Source organism: Ceratosolen solmsi, unplaced genomic scaffold (assembly GCF_000503995.2).
Source record: "Ceratosolen solmsi marchali unplaced genomic scaffold, CerSol_1.0 scaffold13, whole genome shotgun sequence".
In the NCBI taxonomy this organism is placed as follows: Eukaryota; Metazoa; Arthropoda; class Insecta; order Hymenoptera; family Agaonidae; genus Ceratosolen; species Ceratosolen solmsi.
The window spans coordinates 4,936,238-4,953,027 of NW_011948418.1; positions in this window are offsets into that span (position 1 = coordinate 4,936,238).

Sequence of the window (16,790 nt, forward strand, 5' to 3'; positions counted from 1 at the left end):
GTGGAGGGCCAATATTGAATTAAAAGCACCCTAAGTGGATTTCAAGATAATACTTTAAAGACGACAAAGAATGCCAAAGAAGCGCCAAGTTCAAGACCGTCGATAGGGACCAGCACTCGGCCTATTCTTTCGCGAATCAGTCTGCTTCGCTTAACACATACGAAGACCCGCAAGTAACTTTATTATATATATACATATGTATACGTATATTGCTTTTGCAAAGCGGCAAACGCGCTCTAAGTAGCCATCCATTATTAAGGAATTTAGGAAATGGGGGAATGGGCACGTACACATGTGAAGGCGTATTTTCACGAGCAAGAGCTCACGAAGGGAAAAAGGGAAGGGTCAACTTGAGCATGCATCTTGAAGAGAAGAGGATTAAAGAGATAAAAGAGTGTGACGGGATGGGGGGAAGGGTTAAATTGGCCGAGTACACGGGCACAGAAGGAAAGTTGTAAAGTTTCAAAGTGACGGGAATGCTAGAAGGCGATGAAACGTTAGCTCGAGACGATGGCGAAGTGGCACTTTACTTCTACTTGTCTACTACCACTTTGGTCCAGCCTTAAGGCCGGGCTTTTTCCGAAGGCTGAGATCTTTTATACGTCCTTGTTGCACATCGACGCTTGTCAAATAGTTCGGACTGTCCGTTGATAATAGTGGTTTTTGAAATACCGGTTAGTGGATATAAAGACTAATATTCGCGTTAGTCACAATGGATAAATGTACTGGGCAATCGAGTTCGAGTTAAAAAAAAAAAAAAAAAAAAAAACGACAAATGTACTTTTTTCATGTACAATTATGTAGAATCTTCGTATGGTGAATTTTTTTTTTTTTTTTTCTAAAGGTAATTTTCAACTCTGATAATATGAATCAGTGAATATATATTCACTGGTGTGTATAATGGGAGTCCAGTGAAATTTTAAAACTGGCGATTAATGTGCGATTTATCAAATATTATACCACATACTAAACCATATCTACGAATAGCAGGAAAAATATTATCTCCTACTTTTGTAAACATCATTTTGCAAATAGTCGACAAAAATATCGTGAGGAGCAAAGTTATTGGAAAATCAATACGATCGATTTAATTACCGTTGATTCCCATTACCTCTCTGTCGACTATCATTGGTAACTCCACTTGCACATAATCCCTAAGCACCATTGATTTTCCTCGTTAGTCTCGGTCATAACCTGCCCATAAAAATCTCACAACAAAGAAAATCCATACGACTAATAGTACTAATAGCAACAACAACAAAAACAAAAAAAAAACAAAAAAAAACAAAAAAAAAAAACAAAAAAAATGGAATCCCTCGCGCCAGCGAATAAAAAGAGTCTGGGAAACGAGCACCGGAGCAATACCACTTTAAGCGAGAACTTCGTTCGACCGACGTTAATTCAATAATATTCCTGAATCTCTTAGGGGGATAGGATCGGAGAAAATTTAGGGGGTGGAGTATAACTTTCTCCCTCCTATCATTTCGTAATGTTCCTCACCTTAGTCACGGGTGTGCGTGCAGTCGCCGCTCTCGCTGTTTCTCCTTCGTAATGGATTTCTGTTTCACTCTATCTGCGCTTCGCTCTTTAGTATTCCGTATACACGCACACACATAAAATAATAAAAGTCTTGATATTTGGAGTTCGAGTTATACGAGATGGCTTATATTTGCCGGCAACGACGGCGACGACGATAACAACGACGGCGACTCCGTCGGTGACGCGAAACAACATTTTTGGGATTTAATACGGCAGCGATGCGTTTTCCCGAACTAGGGGCTCACGAGACATATACGACATGTAGACGAAATCTGGTAGAGCTATCGCCGAGATGGATTGCTGTGTATGTGGTAAAGTGATAATCTCTTGGCATTACCATTGGGGAGTATGTATTAATGTGGTTTTATTATGCACGTAGTAAAAATAGATGAAGCTTTGAGAACTCTGGTTGAGATTTATACGAACAATCGTAGGCTTTTTATTGCGTTGTAAGCTTTCGCTTGACTATTGTATGTGTGATTGCTATAAAGCTTTAAATGTGGGAGTACAAATGTGCTCTGGCTAGGCATTAAACATATTAGACGATGTTTACACGCAGTGATTCTTCTATTATGTTTACTCAAATAGTTCTTTTTACCGTAGATACATACATACATGAATATATATATATATAATTTTAATATGCAGAATGTGAATGTCAGTGGTTAAATATTAATATCCATAAATATGTAATGTAAATTTTATAAATGTATATATGTGTAGATTTTATAATTTTCGTGTTTTTATATTTAGAAATGTTATTGTCGGATTACTTTGTTATCATTGAATTGCATACAATCGGAATTTATTAACTCCTGCGCTTCTACCAATTACAAACGACTATTACGTTTATTTACTTTTTTTTTTTTTTTTTTTTTTTAAAGAAGACCCATATTTGTAAGAAAACCGTTGGAATAAGAATGTCGTTGTAAAGAAAGAGCCCGCGCTCCCCAGAATTCTTATAAAATTTTCCGAAAATTTTCATACGCTTTTGATCATAATATAGCGTGAAGATCGTTTCGCTTCTCTAACCCCGAATAATAAACTTTGGGCGCGTGCAAACGCTCGATGTCGGTGAAAGAGTAAAGAATAAAAAGTACACCGGAGAAATGCATATTGGACCGAGTTTCTCGCAAAGAGGAAAAGGAAAAAGGTGGCGGCGAGCGACAGCTGGCTGGGTAATCTGTCAATTTACCCCGCGGGAACTCTCACTGGGTTACCGGGCTAACGATATCGTATATACCTATATACCGTTTATTTACGCATACACGCAGCAGCAGAGTTCGGTCTTTCTGAAAAAACTTGACTTCCCTTTCACAGCAGGGTACGATGTCCCGGGAAGCCATGTCTTCCCTCATGTCTCTTCTCTCATTCCACGTCTTTCGTCCTTTTTCTTCTAGTTCTCTCGAGTCTATTCTCTACTTTACTTCTTGTCGTGCAATGTCTTATCCGCGTACGCAATTCAAGATTGTCGCATAGAGAACAAGTGAAAATGTCCAGGTAGAGATAAGCGAGAGAGTAATCGAGCTTCTATCGTGAAAGTCGGTCAGGTTAAGTTTCGCATTTTTGTTTTCTTGACCCAATTGCATGTGCTATCCTTTCTTTTAACAAGGCCTACTTTGTTCTCCTTCGTGTCATTTCTTTCGTTTTTTCAGTCCACTTGTAATGAGCTCTTTTAGAACGGTCGGGAAGTTTATTTATTCTGGTTCATTTGGAACGTTTATTCGAGAAAGAGGTTGAGTACTTCGATAGATGCCGAAGAAAAAAAAAAATTTTTTTTTTTTTTCTTAACTGTCTTTGGAACTTAATATAACTAACCTAGAAAAAATATTCTAAAGTTATTTGCATCGATGTATAATAATGAGTTCAATTGTTTTTTTTTTTTGGAAAATTAATTTTTCCCTCAACTATACAAGTTACTCCGCACTCTTAATTGCAATTCTTTAAAACGCATTATTCACGGTATTTTCTACGAAAATTTCCGTTAATTAAATTTATTAGAAGTTTAAGGAAACGATAATAAGCCTGTAATATACAGACATTTTCGTTAAATAGTCCGTGTAAAAATATGAAATGCCGTTTGAAACTGAGATTTTACATTAATATTTTTAAAAACTGTAATTAAAATTTAACGATGAATCAAGAGTTTACAGAAAATTATGAATTCTCTCTAATATATATTTAATACATTCTCGTCTATTAAAAACATTATTTTCCAAATTATTAATCGGTGAAAACAATGAATTTCATACTAATATGCATTTAATTAATGTATATTAAAACGAAATCATCTGTTGTTGTTCTTTTGCTATGCATATTTGGGAACATATAACATAGCCAATAATTAAAAGAGGCCATTTTTTTTTTTGCAAAATTTGAATATTCATAATAATTAATTATGTTAAAAACTGAAACATGAATATTTGTAAAAGTTATCATCAACATTTTCATTATTATGTTTTTTACGAAGCCCTCCGTTAAATCATAAATCCAATACTCGCATTTATGCCAATCCTTTTGTCACACTTGCTATTATTATCTTCTCAGCCAAGAGTTAGTTGATATACATTTTAATACTAAATAAACTAAAGATTTATTCCAACAGACTGTGAGAAATCTGTGAAACTATTTTCAGAAATTATATTACATCTGGCACACTTTTCTATGTATTTAAAATTTTCAAAAGCTTGCCTGCCGTGCACAACTTCTCATACTTTAGCACAGTGACCTCGACATTATATTTATTCTCATTAAAAGTACAAGAGCGCTGAAAAGTTCATAAATCATTCTTAAATACCATTACGCTGGTTGTTATATTACGATTTGCTTGAAATTTTCATAATATACATAGACGGATTAAAGTAAGCTTCGCGCATAGATGTACAATTCGATATTTCCGTAAACTTTCTTCACAAGAATCGTTTAGCAATTCGCCAAGACATTCATAAAGACGTCGCATTTTATTACGGTGTAAAGCAATTTATTATCTTAGAATATGGTCACTTGTATAAAGTAGCAAATGCCGAGTAGTCGGTAATATTTATTGTCCGCAAGATACCTTCGCGCAAATTATGCTAATACAAGTAAACGCACATTGGCGTGAGCATTTGAAATTTCTATGTTCAAATTTCATTATCCGTGATGAAACGTAAAGCGAGGCATAAATAATTCAGCCGTTACACCCTGACCGGCAATCTCGTTATTCGGATGAAGAAAAAAAAATTCGAAACTCTGCAATCGAGTATCAAGAATATTGCGTAAAATCTGCGGTTTCCTCCCGTAAATCCGAGATCTGAATTCTCCATCTTCCACGAAGATTCGCACGTCCCGTTATTCACTTGGAGGAGCTTCGACAGCCAAGGAAAGCAGCGTCTTAGGCGCGAGGTGACGTTGCGCTTGAATCACACGCCTGGCCGTTAATCCAACGCCAGTAACCGGTGGACAGGGCATAAATACGCGAGAACGATCGATTTCTTGATCCCTGGAGACGTGTCGCATTTGCATGCGCACCGGGAATCCACGGCTCGTCTGACCAGTCGAAGACTCGCACATTATCTCCTCGGGGAAAACACTGGTGAATTTTAACCTACCGCTTGGCTATTCGCTGATGTTACCTTGCTTTTTCTACTCTCGTAATACTCCTCCTCATCCCCCCTCTCTGTCTCTCTCTCTCTCTCTGTCTGTCTGTCTGTCTCTCTCTCTCTCTCTCTCTCTCTCTCTCTCTCTCTCTGCGTGTCTCTGTAAAGCAATATAAAACAATACGAGGACGGATTTAGCTTTACAAGATAATTGCCACTCGCATGTAGTCTTGGCTTACATATATTGGAATGTTAGTATGGAAAATATTTCATTAGCACAAGCGTAATGAGATTTTTACATGATCAAAAGAATCTTCTTAACGGCAGCAAATTTCTTACAAATATCTTCGTATTAAGGCTGTATCCGATTAAAAAAAAAAAAAAAAATAGAAGAAGAAGAAGAAGAAGAAAAGAAAGAAAAAAAACGTAGATTTTTATCCGTATTCTAAGTAATCTCGTTGTCAGTGTTTGACACTTGATAATGTAGTATAATTTACTGTTTCATTGGGCTAAGTGAATAATTTAATTTTGAAACCGTTGTCACGTATATGAATGTCCAGTAGTGCCACCTTGCAATTACATTAAAGGATGACTCGAATAAAGACAGATATTAATAAGTCTGCGTGGAAGATTATTTGTTATGAAAATGGAAAGTTACGGATTCAACTCTCTCAATATTGTAAATTTCCTTGCTTTTACACAAGGCAACGAGATAATTACATTCGTCTTACGCTGAATTATTATTGAAATAACTTTGAATATTCATTTAATTTTTAATCTCTTTTTATTTTCAACAATTTAGCTTCTGAACTTTTAAATAATGAAAATATTTCTTTATTTTAGTTGGAAGGTTGAATATTTCACATACATGGAGGGAACTTTTTTTTCTTTAATGCTATTGTAGACAAAAATAGCGATGAAATGAGAACACGCTTCTATGGAAATTATTTATGGGGCATAAAGTCGAGAACTGTATAACCAGAAAAATTCCAAGAAAATATCGGACTATAGAATATTAGTATAATTAAGTTACGTCATAACTGGAGCAATTTGTGTTTCAAATTTTTTTTTTAATTTTAAAATCTAATGGAAAAAATTTGATAAAATTCAAAATCTATATTATATTAGCGCTATCTATTCTTTAAATGAATTCTGAATATTTATTTATATATATACATATATTATCTATATAAATATTATGTCTTATCGAATTTACATTTGTTACTTAATTAAAATGCAATTTACTCAAAATAATAGACAAGCCGTGCACGTCGACGTAATAATGAAAATGTTTTCCATCAATAAATACACATTGTATAATATGATTGTGAAGAAAATCATCTTCTGTACAGATCATATAAAAAGAAGAAAAGACACGAGAAAAATAAAGAAAATAGAACGTAGAGTTGTCTCCTCGCTGACAGATGATAATAAATTGTTTTACTCCCAAGACATTATCATTTTTAAAGAGATAACAAATGATGCTTATAATCAAGCGTATTCAAGAGGGAGCTTGGGAGAGAGCATAGAGCAAAGAGAGAGAGAGAGAGAGGCAGAGAGCAGAGAGCAGAGAGCAGAGAGCAGAGAGCACAGAGAGAGAGAGAGAGAGAGAGAGAGAGGGTGGATCACGTTATCATCCGTTGGCTTATCCTTTCGTTTCCACCCGGAAAGAGACGAGTACGACGGTTTTCTATCTACTACTCTATATACTTTATTCCCCTTTTATTTTCTCTTACATTTCTCTTTTCAACTCAGTCTTGCATTTTAACGGATTCTTTTGCCATCGTTTACTTCGTCGCTTCTCCTTCATTCCTCGTGTAGTAATAACAGTGCGCGTACGCGTGATTCAACGTCACGTGCTCACATAAAAAATAAAAAAAAAAAAAAAAGGGGAAAAAAGCGCGCGATACGATGCGCGTCTTCTGAAATTTATGCATTGCATTTATAATGTGCGCAACGATATTGTAGTATAAAATACGGCAATTGTGTAAACAGGAATGCATTAGCATCTATTAATATTTAGAAAAATTATTTCTGTATTTTTTAAAACAAGGCTCTATTAAATTCACCCATTAAGTCCTCTTAACTTCATTATTTGACTGTACTCGGAATATATAGTATAACTGCATGAACTTTTTACGGGAAAGGTTATGGTTTTTTGTAATGATAGTAAGTAGTACTTACGTAACGGACAGGTATTTTGTAAGCTCGTAGATTAATTAATACATACCTGAAATAAAACAAAATATCGATAAGAAATATGTTATTTCATACTGTCAATATCTTCTGTATAACATTCGTAAATACAAGGTCAGTTATTAATTAAGCAGTAATAGAATATATGTTACTCCACTTATCGGGGAAAACAACAACGATATTATTATAATTTGGTGAAAGGGCTTTTAAAGCCATACAATGAATCATCAATGCCGCACGAACATCTTATATTACAAGTAATTGCTATCAAACATTAAATGGAGCACGTCCCGGTCTTGAAACACTCAACTCACTAAAAGAAGCTTCAGGCCCATCAGAATCGAACCTAAACGACACGTGGAAGCCTTAAGATTTTGAAGGCGCAATTAAGCTATTAATCAGACGTATTTAACTACTCGTCTCCCTCTTTTACATGGCATGATGGATTTTGTGTTTTGTATGAAAGCAACTTGTAGCTTGGAAGACTTTTCGCCTCGCTCCGTCTCAAATTTCCCTCAAGACACAAAAATGACACCACAGCAGCAGCGACCCTCGACTAATAGGTTGCGTGTTTATACAGGCGCGACGGGCACATCTGGATGTAATCGTCCATTTCTCCTAGGCCGAGAAAAAATATTCGCTGAAAAATGTGCGCGGATTTTAAGGCTGCACATTATAATATAGAACCTTATGGTGCAGGTGTTTTTTTTTTTTAGGTCATGTTCATTTTTCACTTTAACGGAAGTGATAGATTGGGATTGCGTAGCGCTTAAATATCATAGATATTAAGTTATATTAAGATATATGATAATTAAATTATATATGTGTGGAGATAATTATAGAATTATCTTAAGAGATGAACATGTAAATTCGCATAAATTCGAAGAATTAGCATTGCCTGACGTTTGTAAAGTTTTTTTTTATTATAGAGGTTAGAGTGAAACGAAGCTAATGTAATACTTACAGGGAAAGAATAACGTTTGATAATTAAAATTTGAAGGATTTATTAAATTTTATAAAAAAAAAAAAAAAGTTATTCATTGTAAGCCTTTGATATAAAAAATTTTCTCATCTGTATGTATGAGTTATTAATGGGTAAAAATTATCAGTAACAATTTATCGGTTTTAAATATGTTACGAGTTTAAATTTTTAGCCTTTAGTTAATTGTAACATCAACTATCATAAGATGACCAAATGATAAACTCGATTACATTAATATTTTAATTTACATTACTTATTATTATACATTATCCATTTAAAATAATACCCATAAATACTGAAATAGTTAGAATAGACATTGATATTGCAATTTTTATTACAATATGTAATTCAGAAATATGGAAAATATATTTACAATTTATATTATGTTTTTTTTCAATTTCAAATAACAATATTTTATGCACAAGATCCTAATCAATGAAAATCAATTTATATACTTATTTTACTTTTTCTGAATGACGTGATATTCGTCAGGTTGATTTCAAGTATTAAAAGTCTATTATCAGCATTAATGAACGAACCGATGCAACGATTATCTTGAATGCAATTTAAAATTAAAAAAAGGACGTTGATGTTTGAAAACCACCCAACGCTGAGAACTGTTTAACTGAAATAGACGTAACCTTGCCGTTTAAACACTGTGTTTGATGTCAGTTATCCTTGTAATATATATTTAAAAAGGAAAAGAATGAAGTCGTCTGTAAGCGGCAAAAGGAGAAGTAGGAAATAGTGCGGGTAAATTGAATGGGAAGTAAAAGCGTGATGTGAACCTTTGTATTTGCACGTGTTGCTGCGCGTGTGGTCTGTCATCCGTCCATCTCCCTCCCTCGTTCGTCCGTTTCTCGTGCTCTGACGCTCACTCTCTCTCTCTCTCTCTCTCTCTCTCTCTCTCTCTCTCGATCACTAGCGTCCTCCCTCTCTATCCTTCTCTAACTCCCGAGCTGTCTCTTAATACACGCCTGATTGCCGTCGATTCTAGCGTATATTTTAGCGCTAAACGTCTGCGGAATTACGCAACCAAGCGGCAGAACGGTAGAGGCATAAAGCGAGAGATGTACTCTGTTATGAAATGATTTTTATGGTGTTTTACGTATGTGCGTGCATAAGCAGATCGACAGATTAGTAAATTATGCTTGCGTTGTTTGCAAATTTTTATACACTGGAATTATGAATGTTGATACGATGATGGAATAACATGTTTTATTTATGATAAAGTCTTAGTATTTCAGCAAAAGATACGATAATAGCAAAATTATATACAGTATTGCATTTAAAAGTGGAAAAATAAAAAACAATCAAATTTCAAAGGTAAAAGAAAAAATATATTTAATTTACGAGATATAAGTATTCATAATTATTTTAAAAATGCACTAAATATTAAACTGTGAAAGGATAAAAATACATTTCAATTTATTTCAGCCACGTTATAATGAATTTTCATTTAATATCGATTTTATTACATAGCACATTATATTTTTCTACGTGTATAATGGTGTGGAAATTGATTTTAAAGATATTACATATCCAAACATTAAAATATTAACATTTTTTAATAAAACTTGGTAAAAATTTTATTAAAATTATTCACACTTTTACATTACTCTTCTACCATATAATTTTATCAAATATAATTTTCAATGTGCGATATTATTCCAGAGCAATTTATATAATATTTTTCTATTTTTAATGTATTCAGATATATAACCTTCGATTATATACTCTAATTTCTCGTTTTTCATAGATTACATGAAATTTACAGACTTATTGATGAAAAGTGCAGTTTACGTATTACCAATTACATATAATGTTTCTCACGGTTCTATATCAAAAGAAATAAATTTATTTAACAATAACTTATGTGTAAATCATTAATCGAGAGGCTTAAATGCTTATTACTAATTGAAAAGATTACATTTATTTAATTTAATGTATGTGAAAAGTGAAGAATTGAGTTTAATTTATAACGATACAAAATTATTTATTAGACTCACTTAAAAAGGCTGTATAAGCTGTATTGTTTTGAAAATATTAGAAATAATAAACGTAGATTATATTTTATACACTATATTCATAATTACTTTTAAGAATATCATCATTATGCCATGAAAGTGTTTTTTTTTTTTTTTTTTTTTTTTTTTTGGTAATTTAGGTGCAGAAAATAAATATTTGACGGCAATGTATATAAAATTTATTTTATTCTATTTAAATAAAAGTTGTTGGTTCAATAATAAAGATAGTTAGTTACACAATGTTAACATAGACTTTTATTTACTTTAATATTTATTATATATTTAGTATTTAATTTTGTATGACTTTTATCAAATTTTTATTAATATTCGAAAACTTATCATCATTATACGTCAATTCGTCAATTGGTTAAACGATCTCAAACACATAAATCATTCTTATGAAATAAAGATTATTTTTTAGGAAAAAAATAATCGACAAGTGATTCCGACTTTTTTATCGAGTAAATTTTATTATCAATCCTTCTGCTTTTTATATCAACTACACATATACGAAATTTGTACCGTTTACACGTAAAACCTAATGGAAATTTTTAATTTATTACATATACTTTTCGACCATTATATTGATTGCTAACTATAATTAATGCACCACTTATCACTTAAACAATAGAATAAATGTATAAAAGATGATTTGAGAAAATCAAAAGTTTGTCAATTATTCGTAATAATTTAATTGAAAATAAATTATGTATGAAAATGATATCTCAATAGTATTATTCGTCTATATCGTCGTTATGACCAGTTTATAAGTAAACGACAGCTACAATCGCTTGTATTCCAGGCAGGCAACAAAAATGATACACACGAAGCAATAAATATTCATGAAAAGACTAAAGCAAAAGAATGACGCGCATAAACGGTAACAATGCGAAAATTTACACGTCAGTTATGCTGACGGCTTCGACGGCGGTTTTACCAGGCAATCAAAGGGCATCGTTAACAATGCAAGCTAATGTCGATTTCGACGTGCAAAATGTTTTCGATGACATCGAGAATCGACCGGTAGTTTAATGATTAATGATTTTCGCCAATAAACAGACAAAATGCGCCATGTGCGACGCGATGCCGCTTCGATTCGCAAGAGTTATGTGAAAATATTCATTGTTTACGATTACTATTTCGATCGAATGATTCAATTGTAAAATACTGCGAATTATTCAAAAACTATGCATCAAGTGAAGGTAAATTATAATCATATTGTAGATCTTATATTGTTCGTAATGGGCTTGCAATTTTTGGATAACGAGTAGGTTTTCCATTACGTTGAAGTACTGTACGCTGTGTTAGTGTAAACGAGCGGAGAATTATTTACCACCGTAATCATTTTCAGCAAGGATTCAAAATCCTTTTAGTCAAACTCGTGATAAATTTACCGCAGTTTCTCAATGGAAGAAAAGAAGCGTCTAAAAGGAAACATTTTCTCATACACTGAATTAATTATAGGAGTTTATGTACTGAGTTGCAGTTTTTATGACTGAATTTATGAATTATACGTGCAGAATTTATGAATGAATACATATGAATTATTTATGGGTTTTATATATTTGGTTAACGAAAAAATTTCGTGTATAAAGTGTCCAAGAATTTTATAATAAATCACATCCCGTTTAACATTATTTTTGTATGGCAAAATGTATAATATCCTTGCTCGGTCTACTCGATAAACTTTATTTTTCAATCTTTAACTAGCCATCTTATCCGTCCGAACGACAATTTCACCTACAAGCATTTAATTCATAATAAAACAGAAACTGGCACACACTTCCATTATCATAAACGAACCATTACATATTAATTATCAATCGTAAAATTGCCATGTAATTATACTTAAAATAAAAACTATTAAATAGGGAGAAAAGTTAAATTTTGTAAATTAAGAGAACTTCTACGACGAATTTGTAACTTTCTTTAATCGCCACCTACGAGATAACGCACGTAAAATAGTTGTTTACGATAGCATATATATATATATATATATATATATATATATATATATATATATATATTATATATTTCATTTTCGTCATTAACAGCGCTCGCAGCGGGTCTTGAAAATAAACTATTCCAAGTCGATTAACGTCTCGATTTTACTTGCATTTATGATCTGTCGAGAACGAGCGTATGATGTTCTTTATAAATGACTGCATTAAAATGGCAACTTGTAATGACTTCTCTTACCTTACGGGGGAAAAAAAAAACAAAAAAATGACTTACCTTACCCTTGTTATGAACAATTTACTTAAACGCACTTGTTTCATTAATTGCTTAAACACTTTCTATGCGTTGAAACGTTTATGAATTTCATTGCATAATGCATACGTATATCGTTCATAATTTCATAACAATGGTTTGTAAATAATACTCATTAACATAAAATAATATTCCTCTAAACCAGTGCGAGTGCATTTTTATCTCGCAAGCAATCAAAATCCACACTAATATTACCCTATTGTTAACCCGTAGTTAATATTATCTTATTGCTTCTCTAATACATCTACGAATTGAAAATGCAACAGCACTTTCATGTCACTTTGATGAACAACGCAGAAGCGTGGTCGACTAGCGCCAGCCAACAACGAAGAGTCCAAGTTATCATGAACTAAGAAATCCTCTGCACGCAGTCTAGATTTTTCCTTCGAGTGACCGACACTCGCTACGATATACCCTCTTCGTTAATCACCCCCATTAGTCGCATTTCCCATTTCCCTCTTTACGCGTGATAAGATAACGAAACGAGCTAGGGATGGATGAGGATCTTTGATAGCCAGCGCCTCGAATAAACTCGTTGATCGCGGCAGTTTCCATTAGGGCACACCTGCCCCTTCCTTAACCGGCCCTTGACTATCTTAACGGTCTTTTGCGCACACGTCATGCGTACGAATACGACGTCGTCCACGATAAGTGACACGCGCGCGTCACTTACCTAAACGATACCATTGCCAACGTCTTTTTTCATTCCCGCACCTCGGCCTGCCACCCCGGCCGAGCCTAGGTTATTACTTATCAGACCAAAGTAACCCGGAGCAGCGACTCCGAAGGCGTTCTTTCGCCTTTTAACTGCGTTATAAATCGCATGCAATAATCTAGAAATTATGATTTTCATCGGCGAAAATAGTGCGCCGAGTCATTTAAGCAGTTTGACAAATTTTTATGTTAAAATGTTAATAGCTTGATTCCCTCTTGGGGATTTCATTTGTAAACTAATGTATACGACACGACAGCTTTTTAATATCCTTTTACATGTATCTAGTGCATAAAATTTTTTTACATTATAAATGTGCTTTATACATTACATTTGGAAATAGTATATAATTCTTTTATTAGTTTTACGCACGAGAAGAAATATTACGACAATACGACCTAAAGTCTCCGTAAACATTACAAAATATTAAATATTTATAGCGGTTAAATAAAATTTCGCAGATATAAGGTTCATTAAATATAATGAATGTACTTCTTTCATTCTCACATACAATTATGTTTTATGAAAAATTTGCGATATATTGAATGTAAGATCAATATTATTTTAAACTTTTATATCCCACAACATTCTATTGGGTATTATATCACATATTAGCCAAATTAGCAATGAGAAAGTTTATGCCAAGTTACATTATTTATATATATATATATATATATAACAATTATAAATGATAAGCACTAGTCAATTTTTGCTAGCAATAGCATTGCATCCTATTCTGGATTTTGTAAAATATAAGAACAATAAAAAACGTCAATACATACTACTCGTATTAATAATGTAGAAAAAGCGTTGAAAAGAAAATTATATAAATTAAAGAAAATACAATTCAATTCTTGTTTATGAATTCGTTTAATGTTAATACTCATAATTACCATTTTTTTCATTCAGACATTATCAAGTGCTCTGTAAATTGTCTAGATTTTTTTTTTTATAAGTAAAAATTTTATATTTTTACCGATGAACATTTGGAATGTCATTAGCTACAAAGGCTTGGTTTTTTTCAATACCTATTTATCTTTTTTTTTTTTTTTTTTTTTTTTTTTTTTAACTAACCATATTACTTATTAATTGTAGTTGATCGATAATCGTAATTACCGAATAAAATTTTTATGAACTTTGAACTTTATTTTTCGTCGAGTACGCGTGATTTAGAATCGTTTATTATACGATAAATTTAATCTAATAATTTCATTAACCGAATTTATTTATTATTTTCTTTATTCGAGTAAAATCATCCATAGTTATAAAAAGGCAATAATCTGTTTGCCCTATTTTTTCGTAAAAGATGAAATATTATGGAAATATTGAGTAAATATTTTGCTTCAGCTATTATATTTAATGTTAGTTTTAAAATATTTTTTAATCAAAACGTTTCACAACGTTCTGCAGAATAAAAAAAAAACTGTAGAATAAATAAAAATTATGTAAAAATTCATCTGATCTTACTTTCATTTAACAAAAAGCCGTACTTATGATATCGGCAACGATAATAATAAGAAAACTATTCGGATGCCTTTATTTTTCTCATTTATTTATTTCAAAAGGTGCAATAGTATATTCTCGGATGCGTAGAGTTGCTCGGGTAATTTTGCAAAGTAATTCATTCCCTTATTTCTTTTCTATACTTATTCGTGATTCGTCTAGCGTCATTGCTCCAACGTTTTCTCGTATTTTCGTTCATCGAAAACGTGCCAAAGTCTCATTGAGAATTCTGTGCGTCAATATAAAACTCCTCGCCTTAAAAGTCGAGAATCGACGCAATCGATATAAAAAATTCTACAATAAAGTGGGCCATTGGGAATCCGTAGTAGTAATTTCTTCAAATTAAAGGTAAAAAACTCGTTAAAATTATTTAGTAATTCAACTTTTACAATATTCTCAACCAATTCTCGAATATACTTAACTTCATCACTATAGTTCTCTATAATTCAGATTAGAATAATTTGAATTTTTGTTTCACTATTGTTCATCTAATTTTCCTAATAATTTTTCCCTATTAGTTATTTTGAATAAACAATAGATATGTCACTTTAAAATTTCATTGAAATATTTTTGAAATACTTTCCAAAGCAGCTTCACACTTGTATACGATATATATTTATTTATAAAAATCATATTGTTATGCTATTTGTATAGCCTAATTGAAAAAAATTGATAAATTGTATAAAGTCTTTTTTAATTTAAGTTCGAATTTATTAATATATTTAATGAAATTAGTATAATAAAGTCAAAGTTGGGCTGACCATACGTAAAACGTTTCACTACGAGTTGGTCAACATAAAAAGTAATCACATATCTGTATGGGTTTAATACAATATATTCGTACTTTAATATGAATTATTTTCTAGTATTTTGGTATAAAAAAAAAAAAAAATTTATTACATCGGAAAATCTCTGTTAAATCCTTACAATGATGTTTCATGAAATAATAAAAATTTTTATCTAAAATTTTTTCCATTCGATTTCAATTTTTACGTCGAGTGCGGCAATAAAATAACTTTTACAGGTATTTTTATTTACTTTGATTATCTGATTGGCAGACTTACATATCTTAGTGCTTAATATTCTTGATGGAATTCGGAAAGGCAAAACTGTTAGCCCTTAGAAGCAGATAAATTGTCATACTTACAGCGGAATGATCAGTCGATTGTCTATAATTAACAGAGAGTGGAAAATTATCAGCAAACCGAATAAGCATCCTACTAAAATAAAATTTATCAATAATTACAAAATACGATTTCATCTATAAAAACTACACAACCTTCCAAGCCATGCAGTCAAAAATTATTTTATTCTCCACGCAGAATTACAGAAAAACCTCGAAGAAGATTCACCGGAAAAATGAAAAAGCGTGAAAGAAAGTACCTTCTAAAGCGAAAAAGTGGGGGCACAAATTACGGACGCCTTGAAGACATAAAGTGGAAAGGGACAGAAAGGGTCGATCCGACGGACGAGATCTCAATGACGGTAATAACACTAAGTTCAGGTTAGTCCGAGGTGGGCCAAAACTGCGCGCCTGCGCCTCTAAAAAAAAAAAAAAAAAAAAAAAAAAAAAAAAAAAAGAATACGTGCCGTAGTCACACGAAACGAGACCGAAAGCAAAAGTAACGAGGCAATTCCTACGATCTTTCGTGTTCTACGGCCGTATAAGGCATTTCTTTTTTGGCAATGCCGCCACCTTTCCTTTTTTCCTTCTTTTCATTTTGCAAAGTCCGTCATCTTATTTCGCAATGGTCGTTTTATCGATCACTTTAATTCCTTTCGACCTGGGCATTCATAGCATTTATTAGATTTCTGATACTCAAGTCGTACTCGTACTGTTGGATAACGAACTAAATATTGAATATTAAATATTTTTAAAAGCAATAATTTTATCAATATTACAGACCTGACAAATATTACAGAAAAAAATTTGCTTTAACGCATTACTTACTTATGCATATATATATATATCAACTTCAATT